Here is an 11769-nt window from a genome sequence, read left to right on the forward strand (position 1 = left end):
TCGGCAAGACTCAAAGCGTGCGTTAGTATTTTCCCTGGATTTTGTTTTATTGTACACATGTTATAGATGCAGTGCTGCACACAGTTTTCGAGCAAAAATAAAGTACCAATCGCTGATATTGCTGATATATCGCTGATATATTATATTTCGAGTGTTACAATTTCCGTAAGATATTGCGCTTTCTTACTGGTGTAAACTCTCGCCCCATCTTCCCCTTTGTCTGCTAAGCACACGCATATTTCTAACTTCACCTCCGTCGAGGAATCGTGAGGGATATCCGATGGGTGTAGAAGATCCACCTTTCTTTGCTTCTTTCTCTCCTCTCATTCCCACCGATAGATCCTTCATCGACGCCGGGGATCTCCTCCCTCGTGAGCCGGGTGGGAAAACCAGAAAGGGCGGCAAAGGATGCGGGCAGAAGAGAATGGAAAAAAGTCACCGTGGTCTCTCTTTCTCCCACTTCCCGCTTCTCGGACGTCCGGGAATGCATCAAGGTGTCATCGAAGAGTCGGCGGGTCATGAAAGGGAAGGGGCCAAGTGGGGGAAGTAAGGGGACGGGGAATGGGCATTGGGCAAGGCAGATGTAGGTACGAGGGCTTCAAGACCTCACAAGACCCCGACACCCAATGGTGCGATGGACCAGGAGGCTGGAAACAATCGGTGCCGCATGAGGAGGCAGCTGGACGACTCTAATATTTAATAAAATCCGGTATTCAATCGTGATGGAGTGGAATTTTTCCTTATTGAAAGAAATACTTGCAATTTGGAAAAATTGGAAACATTTGGACGAGTAAAATTAATCGCCTGATCATATTATAGGAGTGAGAAATATCATACGGCAAAAACACTAAAGCATAGTTTCAATTCCTTACGGCTAGTTGCGTCAATAATTAGTAATGCGTAAAAACAATTTGAAATAAAACAAACAGTAATGCGAGCATCTGAAATATTTTACGTCAATCAAATCAATAAATAACCCTTCTGGTTGTACTTAATCAACTGAAGATAAAATGCTAGAAGATGTGCCCAGCAAATGCGTATGATCTGCCGAAACTCGGGTCAAAAAATATTTGAGTCTTGCATTGAAAAAAAAATACTTTTTAACTTTTAATAAATTAATTTTACAGGATTGTGGAAAATTGCAAGTATTTATTTCAATAAAAGACTCAAATATTTTGTGCATATTTTTAAAATAAAATATTTTTTCATAAGAAATAGTCTCCGGCGATACTTTGAGGGAGCTATCAATCATAATAATAACGCACAGTTGTAAACTCCACACCTATTTTAATGTTAATCGATACCAGTTTCGGCAGATCATACTCATTGGCTGCATTTCATTTTACAGGGCCAAGAAAATGACAATGAGTTGCCGAAACCCCTGAATTCACGTGAATTTTAAAGGTTGATTCGTAGAGGTGAGATTAGTTCTGACGATAGTTTATAGGCGTTAAATATCACTCGCCATGTAAGGGGATCAGTGCCTTGCCATGAGCCTCCCTGCACTGCTTGAATTTTTGTTTGGAGGCCTTTCCGAAGATTTAATCCTCAATTTTAACAATGGGCCCTTTGAATATCAGTAAAAAGCTCTCCCACCTAAACTGACATCCACCCATATGAACCAGACCAACCATAGGATTGAATCATTTAGACAGAGTGAAAGAGATTTCACTTCATAACAATACTAATTCACTAACAACTCGTTGAGTAGTGATGTGCCTTCGATTTATTTTCATCATTGTTCTCATGTTGTGACAACTTCGCTTCGGTAGTTGTCACAACGACACTTGTATGCTAGCTGTGATCATAAATAAAAATATACTTCGACCCGCTATCAGAAGCAGTAAAAATTCTTTTTTTTTCGAATGAAATTAAAAGATGGAAAGCACATATTCTCACATTTTATCTTCAGCTGATGAAGTACAATCAGAAGGGAATATGTATTGATTTGACTGACGCAAAATATTTCAGATGCTCGCATTACATATTGTTTCATTTCAAATTTATTTTACGCAGCACTAATCATTAACGCAACCAGCCGTAAAGCATTGAAACTATGCTTAAGTGATTTTTTGAATGATATTTCTCACTCATATAATATGATCAGACGATTAATTTTACTCCTCGGAATGTTTCCATTTTTACAATGAATGGATTGCATATCTGACTTAGATAGGAAAACACTGAAGAACAGCAATCCTCCATTACATGACTAGCGTAGTGTGTAATTACACAAGGAATTATGTAAATATTTACTAGCGCTCTTCTATGGGTTTCAAAAAGAAAGGAAAGCCGGAAACACTTTTCTCACTTTCGCATGTTACAGCTGAAAAAAATTATGTCATGAAGGAAATAATACCATAAGTATATTAAATACAGAAGCTAAAATATTCAGTGATTGTAATAAATACAACACCGAATACCTGCTTGAGTAATTTATTATTCTGCTAAAACTTAAATAAAGGCGGTGAATAACGGCGAGAGAATTCAGTTAGATAGACATTAAAAATCACAAGTTAAATTCCCATGTCGCAATTAACTTTTATTGCACCAAGCTTTAATAAAAGTGATAGCCTGAAATGCGGGAAGCACTTTAAAATCTAATAATTTACTCCCGGTAAGTGGTGTGTACCAATTTCATAGCAATAGTTCTAATAGAATACGAATAATTTCTTAGCCAGCATTAACAGGACTACCACTATGAACACACTATCAAGAGCAATGAGAGAAAGTATGGTAAGTTCGCAATTTTGATTTATGTGGTTCCTGACATCATTAATATTTTTAAAGTTATTCTACTAGTTAAGTTTGCATGAAGAATTCTGCGAATCATCACTGGCAGAGTTAAAAAACGATTCCAAAGCCATACGTAAGGGATACATGCTTGCATAAAATATATGATTCGATTAATCATCATTTTTAAAGCTGCACTTTGGTCATTCAAATCACGGGGAATCTCCACTACAAGGTGTAAACTATAGAGAAGGGAAAGCAACCTCCGCTAGGTTGATGGAATGAAGAGAATTCCAACGATTGGGCAAAATGGCGCTGAACGGGCATGTGAAATTGGCGTCCCGGTTGTGGCGCTGATGAATCGCATATTCCGACCGCATGTTTGCCATTCTTAACCCCCCGGCGGGATTGGATTAGGCCAGATTGAATGGCCAGAGGTTCGCTTACAGCTAATCCGACTCGCTCGGCTCAAGTGCGCAATTCGATGTTTTGCGAGGGCGAAAATTAAGCAATGATCTTTGCGGCCGAAATATTGGTTATCTCGAGAGTGAAGATATGTCACCACGCGACGAACTTGGACGCGAGGTCCATAACAACACGGGCAATGCTTCGATTATCTTAGGTGATTTATTTTTTGGGCCCCAAGAGGGATTAAAAAAAACTCAGCACGTTGGCTGGAGGGCTGAGTATAGCAACGCTTCTATCACCATTACAATGATGAAAGAGTCAGCATTGTGACGGATGGGTCAAAAGATGAACCAGAACGCAGAAGTATTATTAAACGCAAGTACTCCAAATTTACAGCAACGAATAAAAAACACGCATTTCCAAGAATGCATTCGTGTTAGGGTGATTCTATGCAAAAAATAGGATACTCTCCTGCGTGGAATGTCGTAATTATTGTAAGTTTCAACACGAGTGAGGAAGGTCGTTGTTTTATACTGACTGAAATTTTATAGCTTTGCCTTACAACTTAGTATATATGCAATAGAACTCAACATTTTCAAGTGTTTCGGTATCAAAAAAGCTTTAAAGGTAACTAAGGGAATATTTACGATTTAATCGATAATTAACCATGTCTACCATAGCGTGTGTGAACACTTTTCAACACCAGTTCTGTGGGAGGTATATTTAAGTACCATAAAAATATCAAGTAAAGGAGGATTTCATGACATAGCTTTAATGCATAATTGTCAAAGAGGTAGTACTTGATCAGACATATGAAACTATGGCACATGAGACAGGGACAATGGAACTGCGAGGTTTGAGCCGCTATTATTTAATTAAAGATGAACGATAAAAATAAGCCTTCTCAACCTAAAACAATGATCACAGAGCACGCAAATAGTCGGGCATTAACGCTGCTTGTAATGCACTCTCAAAACAAGCACACAACAGGAGATCTGCAATCATAACAATTTAATGAATATAATAAAGAAAAATAATATAAACACTTTGGTATTGAAGCAGAGCAAAGCAAAATTATTACAGAAGAAGACTCGTTTGAGATATTTAGAATATCGGATAGTGCTACAGAGAATTTTGGAGGGCTGAATGGGAAATAATTACCTCCAGAGTTGAAACTTTCCACTTTTACGATAAAAAAACTTCACAATTATATCGATATATACGATGTTAACTTCCTTTTTTGAAGCACCGAACTGAGAATGGGAGGAATAGTATCAAAAATGCATTTAGATCAAAATGAAGATATGCATTGATTTATCAAGTTTAACAAAAGCAACATTTTAAACTACCATTGAATAATGCTGAAAAACAGTTGTTTCGGCAGCAGTAGTGGTACAAATTTTTCAAGTTTTATACCAATGATTTTTGACGCCCAGCAACATCAAAGGCTTATCTAAGTATTTTTCATTGTAAAATGAATAAAATTAACGAAAAAAAATAACACCGCACCATGTACTCGGCTATTGAATCAATGATGCGTTAAGTCAGTAATTCTCGAACATTGCTTGCTGAGTGACCCGTTATAATTATAGTAGGTTCAATTTTATGAATTGTGGGAAAATATGAAACGGTCTCTCAAAGAAATTAATCATTAGAAGTTTATAATAAAAATCAAGAACGGCTGGCATTTATTTTCCACACTTGAAGTAAATAGGTACATATTTTTTCAAGGCAAAATACTCATTGTTAATAATTTGTTTTAAAGAATTCATTAATGTATTCCTTTGAGATATTATTGTAATAACATCCCAAATTCCAGCCTTTGATAATTTTACCCTCGAAATTATTTCGCAATATTCTGAAAGTAATTTCTGGCTTCCCATTCACACAAAATGTAGTTCCAGCCATACTTGTAAGAAACCAAAAATGGATGCGTTGTCAAAATCCTTTCTTAGATTCTTGACCACGAATTGCATGAAAATGGCAAATAAATGTGACTGCAGATTAGAAAGAAAACCAATCTGAGCACATTCACTTGCAAGCATTTGTTAATGATTACCTACAAGAGAAAACCACTGATATTTGCCAGGTAAACTGACATAAATAGATTTAATCGAAACAATACATAATTATCGAAATTTCACGAATTCAATAAAAATTTTAATGAATATAATATGATTTTATCCTAACAAAGAGCGGCTAAACTGCATCATCTGATGCTACGATGGAGAGGATACTTAAGGGTGCGTACATAATTTTTTCGCAGTATTAGCAAGTGGAGCCACAGTAGGGTACGGGCAAATGTCTTTGCCCTAGAGAAATTATTTGAAATTTGATTTAAGCACCTAAAAATAACTAGTAAAAAGGGATAAATTACGCATGTATAAACTCATACTGACGAATAAGACTAAAACTCAAATAATATAGAAACATTGCCCCCCTTTACAAAACAGGATGCCTAAATTTGATGAGAAATGATCAAGATAGCGTTTATGTCAAAGAAATAAGAGGTCAACAGTAAGTACATTAACCAAGACTAAAAGGGCGGTACAGCTTTAAAATCTGAAATTAATGGGTCTCCCAAGCTACATTACGAGTCCATAAAAACATACTTTAGGCAAAGATTAAACTTGTTCCTCCATGACAGTACAAAGATATTTGCCAAAGAAACGACTCTCACATCCAGGAACTCCGAAGGGTGATCACTATATCCAACGTGACACCTCTTGCCTGCGCTGTTTTCATGAAAAGGTATAAAAATAGGGAAAAAATAATTCCAATACAAAAAGCCATCGTATCACAGGAGATAATCGACAAAGCGTTAACGTAACAAGTGGGCAGCGAAAGAAGGACCTCAAAAACTCGTCATAGTAATTAGTTCGGTCCATGATAAATGTTCCATAACGAAATTAGACATTCTTATTCCAGCCAACTGTTTCATAGCTGCACTAATTATACGTTGCGTGATGCATAAAGCGTCTCTGTAGAAACAAAGTTTTCGGTTTTGAGCGTGGCTTCACGCTTTTGAGCCCCTTGAAATCAGATAAATTCACTAAATACTCACTTTGCATGTTTCTGGAGCATGCATTTATGACGAAGGAAGATATCTCACATCCAAATACTGCAAGTTCTGCTCACTAACTCGATAATGGTGCGATGAATTAAAGCGATACTTAAAGTGCAATTTAAATTTAATCAGTGCACCCAATTATTATTTGCTTAAACAGCTCCCAGAATTTTAAGGTACAATTTTTCAGCCTGCCCGCTCGAGACGTTTGGCCAATTTTCGACAATAACTCAAGACGTTGAGGTATTTAAATCATCTAATATCCCCCGTAATACGTTTTTTTCCTCGTAAAATATTTTATCTCATTTCAGTTATCTCAGAGTACATTTCCTTCTTATTCCTTCAAAACGCCAAAATTTGGGAGAAAAGGTATTCAGGGCTGCATGACATGGCGACTAATGTACGTGAACCATTTGAATACATTAAAATATCAATACAGCAATAATAAGGCGATCTCTCCATCTTTAGGGTTCTTGCCGCGCTGTTAATCTTAGGGTGACAATAGTTTCGTCTGTATTCCACCAGGCGTCTTCACTTCGAACAGAAGACGCCCATCAAGAACGCCACGGAAAACTAAAAATTAACACAATAATAATAATTCACCATTTTTCGTCAATAATACTAAGATTTTTTAGACTCAGACCTCCTCAGAGTTCTCTCATTAGCTGATCTATTTACTTCTGCGTTGTTCTACTCTTAACAACGAAAAATAATTGAGCGATACTTAAAACTCACTGTAAATCATTAGAAAACATCACCATGGAATAAGCAGAATGAAGTAATATCACAACGACAATGACAATGACCGCTATCACAGGAAAAGACTCAATCCTCTGTAAGGAGACTGGTGGTTCTTCTATAAGCGACCATAAGGTTAAAGGTCCAAGCGTTATCAAGAGTATTGTTTTAAATTCGCAGTTCTACCAATCCCTATCATGGAGAATAAAAAAGGTATCATGGTGAATAAAAAGAGAAAGAATAACAAAAGTACTGACATGCAGACAACCTTCATAGCTTTTAAGTTTCCGAAAGAATGGAAATTTTCACCACCCGATTAGAAGTCTTTCATAATAGCAAAGGAAATAATAATTTAGTATTAAATTCGGTCGACCCACCCTTTTACTCAATACACCTTCGAATTCATATTCTTAAACGCATTTCCTAAGAAGCAAATGTAAAATTACGTGAAGACTTGCCGCCACATAAAACTTCAGAATTACATATCAATCTAATCTAACTGTAAGCTTATTTTTATAAGAGAACTTATCACCAAAAAGTACTTTGCGTAATACCAAGTATTTTGCATTACATGGTCTCCGTCGATGACAAACACAAAACTTTTAATTACTTTCTTGCAAGCGGATAGCACAAGCTTAACTGTGTTATGCCAATGATAAAAATAATTTCCACAAAACTAAGGTAAATAGTCAAATCAGATATTTTATTTAGCGCAAAGTTCACAGCTCATGACAGATAAATTTTTATAAGACTTCAAAAAATATATTTAAAAAGTAGAATAATTATTCTTCCTTTAGTTAAATTACAAAGAAAATTAAATACGCCAAGATCAACAGATACAAGCATTCGAGGTAATTACTTTTAATCTGATCATAATCAGCGAACGTCTCATTGAAGCATATGATTTTTAGCAAATGATTTATGTTTATTTCGTTATTCTTGATGGACGCGAGCCAATGTGCCATAATATATCGAGTTAATCGACGACTTAAACGCTAAGTTTCATTAGTAACAATGCTGATAATCCCTTCTTGTTATGGAGCAGTGTTGCTCACCATTTATGCACAATAACTCAGCCAACATTGCGTACTAAGTGAGAGAAATAATAAAACACGTACTTCAAATCTATTGAGCACTAGTTTTAAATGAGAACATCAATGCCATTCTGATGAAGCTTAAAACATTAGACAATTCGTTTTCCTACACAATTTTTTGGAGTCTGTGGTATATCGCATAGGTTATAATAACTGTTGGATAACTGAAGCAATATTTAAAAAGCGTTTATTAGTATTTTTAACAGTTTTTGGAAGGGAATCAATCACTACACAAATTTTATCATGATACAATTTGAGAATTCGGAACATTCTCAATTAAATTGACTCTGTAAATTGGCTGAAATACGTTATTTTCGGCTGAAACTGAGGACACATCTATATGAAATCATCTATGAAATTTATAAGTTGCTAACTGGAAAGTAAGTGGTACTAAAAATGTCACTCGTAGAGTGTTACCGAGGCAGTATAAAGACGGATATCAGGTATTACCCCTTGAAATGTTTACCCATTTATTTCCAGCCGTTTTATCTACCCTAAAACTTACATACCAAATTAACTAACATACCTAACTTAAATATCAAATACTCGACCACGTCTACAACGCTGCAAGACTTACAAACTGAACAACAAAATTAGAACATGCGAAACATCCCACAACATTAATTTTCGCAACTACCTTTTAATATTTAGCTGTAAATTTACAGTTTTCTTTGCGCTTAAGTTTTCTGCCTCAATGGTACCGGTTTGTTGTTAAATTGCTGGGAATCTAGAAACGATAGACAGACCATAAAAGATACGTGGCTGTACTGAAATCCACCCTGGATTTTTATAATGGAGTACTGATACACCGAAAATATCGGCATTTCATTAAAAGGTACAATAAATGGTATAAATTGAGTAAGAATATAAAAATTAATCCTAGCATGACACACATACATCAAAATATCAATGTTAAATCAGAATAGAAATACTTTACCTTAATTACACCGTCATTTATCTAAATAGAGAGTAAAGCCGCCCTTACTCATTCATATGATGACAAATTGATCCACTACAGTAAAATCGGTTACTAATAGATGATGTCTAGCAGCGAAAACTTGGCATCGCTTGCAAAGAATATCGATTGAAATCATAATTTATAAAGGCTTAGAGCTCGCAACCAAGAGCCTGGGATGTGAAAGCAGAGGGTGCCAAAGGAAAACAGAAACTTCCAATCAGAAGAAAAAAATAAAAGACAATCGATGTCGCCAGCGGGTCGCCCGTGCGAAACGATTTGTCGCAACAGCGAACATTTTTCGGGTGTGGCGAACACGGCGATCGTAGCTTATAATAGAAACGGGAAAATGCTCATGCCTCGCGCGGACTCAAAATGACGAACTTGAACCAGCTATGGAACAAGAAGATGATAGCGTTGGAGCACGTCGATGCGGTGAAATATAGGTAGTGAAGATCGTCAAAAAAGACCTGCGATAGAACTGGAAGAGTTCAGATTTAGAATAAAAGTGAAGCATCTCAACAACTATATGAATTGCGGCGCTATTTACCGTAGGCCTGAATGGTTGCGGTCAAACTTTGAAGGTCTCGGGAAGCGGGCTGCATGCGAGCGGACCCCCTATCCCAGGTATGTGAACATTGCACATCATTAGTTTATCGTGGGATGAGCTCCATCCTTACCGAACGACGAAACGTTTGATAAAATTCACCGTAACATTAAAATCTATCTAGATCGGGAAACATGAACTAAAGGCTTTTGGAGTCAATACGCAGATTACTTTGATTTTTAAGATCGTTTTCTCGAGTCAATTTTGGAAGGATTCACGGTGGTACATTGCTGACATGAATTTATCAACGAGCTGCCGCACGAATTCTCGCCTCGATAGGCGGGTGGCACGAGTTTCTAGGACACCAACCGTGAATATGAGTGAACATAATACCAAAAATTCAGGATTGCGTTCGGAGTAATTATATTACAACCCAGCTTAACCCATGATAATCCAATGTTGCTTCTGAATCAAAAATGCATACATTTTCAGCTCTATACAGGAAAGATTTTAACTAAGTATGTGTTTTTGTGCTGTAAAGTTAAATGGCGAAATATGTAGCAGCCAAAATAATTACGATTGAGCAAAAATTCTTCACATCTTTTAAAAATGAAAAGTCGTGAAATTTAACTTCTCCCAGAAGAAGCTCTGGGTTAAAAAGAGTTAATTGTTCGTGAAAAAAATGCGAATCCGCGAACATGCCCTTCCGGCAAAGTATTTCCTCTCTATTTTAATTTTTTTCTGCCGAGGATAAAAATGCAGTGCAATAAGGAAATACGTCAACCTTTTCAATGTTTAAAAACGACTGCGGTGAAAAACTTTTGAGAATCATGAATTCTTGATCAAAGATCATTTTACGGAAAAATCCAACACTTTCCTTGATTACGGTGGCAGGAAGCACTATGAATTCGGGTCGCCTGTGGTCCAAAAGGATTGAGGAATGTTCTCGCTCCACAAACATTTGCAGTACACTTACGACTAACCTTAGATTATTCAGCGTCTTCCAATCCACTTGGGCGTCGCAGTAAGCGCCGTAACCTCCCGGCCAACCCTCTCCCGGGCTGTACGACAATCCCAAGCCGGACAGGATTGCCACCGAACAGGATTGCCAGGAATTATCCAGCGCTAATGAGATGTTGGTTCTTCGAGGACAGTCTCAAACTTGCCGAGGTGCGGCTGTCATCGCGGCGGTGAAGTATTCGGAACGTCGATTAGGACTCATCCTGTCCACAAAAAATTGTCACGACACCTTCACGTCACTGCCCAGTCACCTACCCGCGAGCGGTCACACGGTCGAGAAATATCCCGCGGAGCCGACGATGCACTGTTCCCGGTGGAGAGGTCCGTACTCGGCTGAGGCAGTTCACTCCCGCGCTGGGCTGAACAGAACACAGTCGGTGCGCGTTCGTTAGTGGGGAGGAGGCGTGAGCTGTGCCAGGGTGGGGGAGGGGTGGGGAAGGGTGGGGGGAGGCGAGCGGGAGTGGTGTGGGGGAGGGGGCGTGGGTGGGTGGTAATCTTTTTCGTCGATCTCCGTCGCGTGCTGAGGATATCAAGAAGTCCTCGCTGACACGGCTAGATTCCCTCCCGCGATCCCGTTCTATGGTTGTTGTACCACGGAGGACTTCTAGCGGGAGGTCAGATGAAGGTCTTCGGCTTTAGTTGGAGGAGTGGAGAAGGAGGGGGTCCAAACTGGCCAAAACGTCGCACAACTCACGTAGTGCGAAAACGGGTATTGTTTTGATTTTGCTGGCGGCCGGGTAGATAGGTCCGTCCCGCGGAGAGCACCCACAACCTGCGGGCCCCTCCTATTGTCCGACGCGCGTCCGCGCTGCCGTATGTCGGCGTTCGTTGAAGCCACAGGTGGCCGGTCACCTTCCCCTCACTAAAAGACAACCAACAGGTCTTTTTCTCTTTCCCTCGTGACTTCCCGGTAAAAATGAGGGAATTTTATTCTGAACTGCGCCTCAAAATAGGAGGAATTAGAGGAAAAAAAAGTTCCTTTCCCTCTTCACGGCTATCCCAGTTTTCCTCTCCGATATATACTCTGACACAATCGGACACAACGACGTGCTCGGAGCCAAACAAGGAAAAAATCCTCGACGGGATCGCGCAAAAATCGTGTCACTTGGTGACCGCGACCCGCGAGAAAAAATTGAGAGAACAAAACTAATAAAACCCAACAGAGCTCTGCTTAGACAACAGGTTCCTCCAATCTGGAACACAGGGT

General features: G+C 38.5%; 1 protein-coding gene across 1 annotated transcript in view; it reads right to left on the bottom strand.

Moving 5' to 3' along the window:
- Positions 1-10986, bottom strand: part of LOC124156118 (putative transcription factor SOX-15) — a 255632-nt gene extending 244646 nt beyond the window's left edge. Inside the window, exon 1 of the mRNA XM_046530451.1 lies at positions 10526-10986. The gene's annotated coding sequence lies outside the window, so the exon portion shown is untranslated. The remainder of the gene's footprint in view (positions 1-10525) is intronic.
- Positions 10987-11769: the final 783 nt, after the last annotated feature.

This window comes from Ischnura elegans, chromosome 3 (genome assembly GCF_921293095.1).
Source record: "Ischnura elegans chromosome 3, ioIscEleg1.1, whole genome shotgun sequence".
Lineage (NCBI taxonomy): Eukaryota > Metazoa > Arthropoda > Insecta > Odonata > Coenagrionidae > Ischnura > Ischnura elegans.